The following is a 6558-nucleotide window of genomic DNA, read 5'->3' on the forward strand; positions in this document are numbered from 1 at the left end:
TGAGAGAAACAACCCAATGTCACATTCAGTTACTGCATCTTGCTCCAGGGGTAGCATTTCTGGGCAATGCCTTTTCCTCTTGGTCAAGTTCAAATGTGACTATGGTCTGCCAACCTATGAGTAATCATCTCCAAAACATTCATTATACAATAGTGGAGGTAAAAGAGAGTACATGCAATAAAAACTCCCAGATATTGAAAAGAGAAAATGAAAAGCAAAATGTCGCAATCCTGTCCTTAACCTTTTCTGTGTCTTGCTATACATCGGCAGCAGTGAGCTCTTGCCCTAGCAAATCCAGTTCAAAAATTCAGTCACTTGGTTTGCATGGTTTTATTGGCAAGCTTACAACAAAACAGCAGGGAAGGTATAGCACATTTTGTTGTTCTTATTTTTTTATTTTGGTTTGGTTTTTGGTATTGGGGATTGAACCCAAGGGCACTATACTACTTATCTACACCCCAGCCCTTTACATTTTTTATTTTAAGACAGTGTCTTGCTAAATTGCTGAGGCTGGCCTCAAACATGTGATGGTCCTGCCTCGGCTTCCCAAATTGCTGGGGTTATAGGTATGTACTACTGTGCCAAACCTATGCCACATTTTCTTTAAAAAGAGTGGAAGACATACTCCAATCCCTAAAGTCCATTATGTGCTTAAACCAGTCTGTTTAGGGTTGGGTGATGTGCTGGCCATATATTCCAAAATCCAAGAACTGTTCTCAGGCATGGTCAGGAATATGTAGTTTAGATGTTAAAATATTAGTTTCTCAGAGGCTTTCCATTTTTAAAAAAGATATTTATTTTTAGTTGTGTTTGGACACAATACCTTTATTTATTTATTTATTTATTTATTTTTATGAGGTTCTGAGGATCAAACCCAGGGCCTCTGACATGCTAGGCGAGCGCTCTACCATTGAGCCACAACCCCAGCCCTCAGGAACTTTCCTTTCTATGTGAGCCATTTGTCTTAGAAACCTTTTAACAATATAATACACATTTCCCAGTCTTTAAGGAAATTTGAGTAATCCATGTTTACTATGGAAAAGGAAGAAAGTACAGATCACAGCGGCAAAAACATTACCTATAGTACCGCTGTCCACACTATCCACTGATGGTGACTGTCGGCACTTGGACTTACGTTCTTCTTGATGCTCTGTGGTAGCATGTGAGCATGTGTGGGGATGTTTAGCAAAAATGGAATTCTATCCTACAGCTTGTCTGAAGCCTGCTTGCTTTCTTTCTGCCTTCCTAAAAGATGATAATAGATGGCTGAGGAGTGAAAGAAGGGAATTTGCCTTCTTGTGGAGCATTATACACATATTATCTTGTTTAATCAAGATTACCAACCCAGGAACAAAAGAACAGTGTCCCAGCCCGGGACTCAGCCCCTTGCTTTTGTCTCTCTCTTCATCACTCCTAAGGGTCTATCGCTATCGCTATCGATGGAAACTCTCTCCTTGAGACTTCATTTTTTTCTCTGTGACAGAGTCCCTTGATGTTCTCTGTTTGTAGCTTTGTGAAGTTCCTCTTGGGCATTTTGATGACTTCTGGAACAAATGGAATACAATGTATGAGATGATGTCTGTCCCCGAATCTCTAGGAACAATGATCACCATCAAGCATCAAAGTGATCACTATGTCTTAGCAAAGAGGGACACTTCAGACTGGGGGAGTGTTCTCTGGTTTTTACATGAAGACTGAATTTTAGGATTCGAGTCAGGCCTAGTCCTTTTGTTTATTTCTTTCCTCTCTGCTCATGTCCCTCTTGGCCACTATGTGCTCAAACTGCTGACTGGACCAAAACTGAATTCTGAATATGTTCCAGAAGCTGAAGACTCAAAGTCATGTTTTACTTGACTTATTGTGGACAGACACCTCTTTGTTCTATCCTGCACTATCTTGAGCATCTCCGTAGTATATACAAAATGACAGAAATGCTGTTCTATGCATTTTTGCAAAATGACCTCTCAGCCTAGTTTTGAAAATCTCCGTGGGAATGCTGAAGGTGAGTTGGTGGAGGAGTGGGAACACTTGGGAGGTTTAAGCCTTAATCTTTCTTTTTTCCACTCCCCCTGTAGCTTCAGGTTAAATATACCCAACACCTGTAACACTGCCACCAGAGCATGTTCAAGGTGACTTGGGTCACGTCTCTGCTCTAATCCCACAGCAGTTTCCCCTCTCACTCAGCCACAGCCTGCACAATGCCAGCAGGTGCCTTTGTTACCTGTCCTTTTGCTCTGTGCACTCCCATCTTACCCTCTGTTTTGCCCTACTCCACCCACACTAGTCTTGCTTGTTCTGCGGCACTAGAGGAGCAGCCCCATGTCAGGGTCTTTGTGCTTGCCGTTCCCTCTGCCTGGAACTCTCTTCCCTTCAGAGCCACGTGACTGGCTCCTTCAACTCTTTTAAATCCTTGGTCAAATTCTCAGCGAAGCATGAGAAATCTCAGTGTCACCTGCTCAGTGAGTCCTTCCTGCCCCGCCCCCACACCTGCCGACCTCCTCCCTCCTCACTCCACAGCCTTCCTGGCCTACCAAAAACCTTTTTGCTAGTCTTCTCCGTGTGTCTTCTCTCTCCCACTAGAATGTGAGCTCCTGGAGGCGGAGCATTACTCACTCCCTACAGCAACCCAGGCTCCTAGGACAGTGCCTGGCTCAGTGAACATTTGTCAAATAAATGAATCAGAGGCCATTTTCTCAGAGATAAATGGTCATCACCAAGCACCTCTTCCCTTTATAAATGCAGATGTCCCCTCACTAATGAAACAGATCTCTTTTTGTAAGTTGGCTATAAAATAAAATCTATTTGCCTCTTGGTTTCCATTATGGAATTAAATACGCATTTTTTAAGGGGGAAAAATTTCCCCGGAGATTAGACAAGGGTTAGGAAACCTTCCAAGCTTGTAACATTTCAGGCATCATTGTTAGGTTGTGGTTGCTGGCTGCCTTGGCATTCACCTATCAGTTCTTGCTCCTTTGTGCTACTTGCAATCCATGATGGCAATTCTAATGTTGTCTCTGTCTCCAAGGGAAGCTTTTTTTCCCTCCCTAACTGTCAGAATCCTCTTACTCCATATCTACAGTGTTCTAAACTTTCCTCTCTTCTCCTTCTTCTTGCACCTAATGCGTGATGGTATTACCCAAAGTTTGCCAAACACATTACCTTACAGACACAGATGAAGTCACAATGTTAGGAATTGAGATTTCATGTTCGTGTCCTCATTTGCCCTGCAGCATCTCTTGCCCTGAAAACACCTCGCAAATATATCTTTGAGTGCTCAGAGGTGAACCCCACAACTAGGATGCCAGGAGTAGATGCCATTTATTGTCTACAATTTTGTCTCCTGCCTTGGCTCATCTTAGCTAACAGCCTGTGCCAAAAATACTACTTAGAGGTTCACACCATCATCACTGTGTCCTTCCAAGGGAAGCTTGCCATAGTTTATATGCCAAAACAGTTGTCTCCTTACGCTCCCAAGGCCACCAGTTCTCTGGGTGCCCAGGAAGAAGTGATAAGTCGAGGAATGACCCAATGCCAAGAGTATTGCTCTATTTGGTCCTCCAGGTATTGAAAAACACTCTATGGATTTTTCCTCTTGTTTGTTTATCGTCTGTTTGAAGCTTTGAAAAACAGTTGACCTGATTTCTACTATTGTTACCATTGAGGGGTGCTAGGTGCGTTGTCTCCGTTCAGCAAAGAATTGGAGAACAGGACACAGAGATAGCAAGCAAGCAGCAGGTTTATTGCAAAATTGACGGAGATATAGAGATAGACTTCTCTGAAGAGAAGGGGCTCTGGAGCTGGGACTCCAGTGTTTTTTTCTTTTTATGGTCTTTGGAATTTTCTTTTTTCCTTTTCTTCTCCCCTGTCCATGCTCTCCTCACTATTATTGATTGGTGCCCCCTCTGTCCACGCATCTGTTTTAGTTTTTCTATTGGGTCCCCTGCTTAGGGGCATAAGTATGGAAGTGTCTGGCTGACTGGGTCCCTGCCAATCAATCAGTGTCCATGAGTGCTTGGGAGAAGCAGGGCGTTGACCTCATCAGAAGACCCTCTCCATGCCCTGCCCCCAACCTCCTCACTTGCCATCTTGCCCTGGCTGCCTAAGCCCTTCTACGTCTCCCTCACCATTCCTATCAACATTTCAAAAGCCTTAAGGTCGATTTTCCCTAAAATTCAAGCCCAAGATTCCATGGGCTTCCTGAGTCAGTAGATGCTCCTGCAAGGATCTGAATTATCCTGTGACAAAGACTGGGAATGACAACTTGAGGAAATGATCCACATCCTGCTCTGGGAACCACTGCTTTTTTCTTGTGTAAGGGAAGCCGACATTCTAATAAAGCTGAGCTTTTACCAGGCTCCATGGCAGTGTCAACACATGGTTCAGGTTGTATTTTATTCATTTCTTTATTCATCAGGTTGAGCACTTCCTGATAGATGATGGGAAAACTAGTGAGCAACAGAGCATGGCTCCTGCCCACTTAGAGCTCACCTGTAGTTTAGTAGAGGAGTCAGATATTAAACAGGTAAATGCAGGTGAGTATGGATGAGTTGAGAACATTGAAGGCGAAGTCCAGGCTCTCTGAGCCTGGGGGCAGAGCAGTGAGACAGGCTCCTGGGATGTGAGACAGGAGCAGAGACAGACTCCCTGAAGAACTGACAGAGAAGCTGAGACTTAAGATGAATAGGAGCCACCCGGGAGTAAAGAAAGGAAAGAGGAAACAACTCAAAATATCTTAAGACCATGGTTGCTCATGTCAAACCTTAATTTATTGGTAGCAGAACAGTATACTCCAGCATGATAGCTTCAATTTAAACATGAGCTTAGTTAATGTCCAAATAACATCCCGAATAACCCATCTTATTTCCAGGGACTCAGGGCACATTTCTCTGGACCTGCCTCCTACTCTGGTAAAACTTGTATTAAGTGACTATTGTTGAGAATGCCAGGACTCTAGGAGAAGCGATTTTTGAGGTAGAGTTTGTTTCATTTAATCACTTGCTTAAGCAACAGCATCTCATGATTTCTAGGTATGTTTCAAAGTGGGCCTCAGCGCTGTGCTTGATCACATGGAAAGTCCCTAAGGAGACATACATGTAGGAGAAATCCCTGGCACAGGTAAAGGAAAGAGATATTGCATAAGAATGGCACTACAGGACTTTCAGGATAAACACCCTGTGTGTCAGGCCTGGGGGCCACAGCTTTAGGACGGGTATGATCAATCCTGTATGTGGGTGTGAAGAGCTGGCATGCCATAGTTCATTTGGGTGGCTATAACAAATGCCATAAACTAGGTGGCTTATAAACAATGACTTTTATTTCTCACAGGTTGTTAAGTTCAGGATCAAGGCACTAGCAGGTCTGTGTCTGGTGAGGGCCCACTTTCTGGTTCACAATGGTGCCTTCTTGTGATATCCTTATATGATGGAAGGAGCTAGATAGCTCTCTGAAATCTCTTTCATGAGGATATGAATCCCATTAGCAGACTAATGAGGACTTCACCCTCCTGAGCCAGTAACTTCCCAAGGGCCCCACCTCCCATTACTGTCACAATGGTGATCAGAATTCAAGATGGGAATTTGGGGAGGAAACACCCATTCAAACCACAGCATGGTGACCCTCCTGGTACAGTGTGGGTAGAAGCAAGAAGCCAGGGACCCTGTGAGTGTGGATCTTTGGACCTGGTGGGTTTTTTACACTTCATGGACCACGTACTGATGGATGCTGGAGGACACACCCAGTACCAGCCTGTGTCTGTCATTCTCATGTCCATTTTTGGTGCCCCATGAAACTTGTGACAAAAATAATTCGCATTCATGAGATTCTTTCCCACCATTCACAAGCCCATCCTCGCTTCCCCTGCATCTTCTGAATCACAAAATTTGTATGTTAAAACAACTTGTGCTTTGGGGCATTATCTAATGTGACAAACTCAGTGTCCTTCTTCTAATGCCGATTTTGACAATGTTCCCAGGCTTGTCTATAGAAGAGTATTGACTAACACAAGTATTTGAATTTTTATTACAATTTTTATTATTTGAATTTTGTTGTTTTAAAAATTGGGTTTGTTTTATTTTTTGGTGCTGGGGTTGAACTCAGGGCCTTGCACAACCTAAGTATGCTCTCTCCCGCTGAGCTATACCCCCAGCCTCATCTAAGAGGTTTAAAATTGCCTATTGAATCATCCATATACCAGCACATATTTACTGAGCACTTACTACATGTCAGGTCATAAACAGAACAAACGTCCTATTGAAGTGGCACCCCCTTTCTCCACAGAAAAGGCTTAACTGGGCTTCTCCAGAAATCTTCACCATGGCTGATTTTAGGACTGTCAGCAAAAGAGTCTCTGCAAAAGAGTTCAATGTGATAAAGTTCCTATTTTCGTGTTGCCCTGTCTTACTTGGCCACTGGCCAGGAAGAAATCACCACTCCAGGTGCTGGACACCCCCTTACTAGTTTTTCACAAACATGTATCCAGTATAGTAGTTTGTAGAAATGTATAAACAAGGCCTCTGGTCTTGAGCTGGGGTTTCACAGAGATGTCTACATTTCTAAGAG

This window comes from Spermophilus citellus (genome assembly GCF_964194105.1).
Source record: "Spermophilus citellus genome assembly, chromosome: 8".
In the NCBI taxonomy this organism is placed as follows: domain Eukaryota; kingdom Metazoa; phylum Chordata; class Mammalia; order Rodentia; family Sciuridae; genus Spermophilus; species Spermophilus citellus.